This window comes from Habropoda laboriosa, unplaced genomic scaffold (assembly GCF_001263275.1).
Source record: "Habropoda laboriosa isolate 0110345459 unplaced genomic scaffold, ASM126327v1 scaffold70, whole genome shotgun sequence".
NCBI lineage: Eukaryota > Metazoa > Arthropoda > Insecta > Hymenoptera > Apidae > Habropoda > Habropoda laboriosa.
In genome coordinates, this window is record NW_017100198.1 from 618,559 (window position 1) to 618,914 (window position 356).

Genomic DNA, 356 nt, shown 5'->3' on the forward strand with positions numbered 1-356 from the left:
AATAAATAAAATATAGAAGTATAAAATGTTGAAAGAAATATATGTTCAAATCTATAAAATGATGTTAAACAATGAATCTTTGCTTAAATAAAGAATCAATGCACGTGATTCACTAATATCAAATTTTCTTGGATGATTATCTATGAAAATTACAGAGAACGGTCGATGAAGAAGAGCGCGGGAAAATGCGTATCGCGTGTCAATGCACGGTTACAAGGTATAATCGGTAATGAATTCAAATAATTATCCCCTATCATTCTGCTGTACATGTCAAATATAAATGATCACCCACTATAAGTGCCAATCTTATTCACCACAAACTAGACTTTTAAAGTTTATTCCTTCACGAGGAAATT

The 356-nt window shown here is 30.6% G+C and overlaps 1 protein-coding gene across 2 annotated transcripts in view; it reads right to left on the reverse strand.

The window, feature by feature from the left end:
- The window catches only part of LOC108570361, an 18,166-nt gene that overhangs the window by 9,142 nt on the left and 8,668 nt on the right, over positions 1-356 (reverse strand). The gene's annotated exons all lie outside the window — the stretch shown is intronic.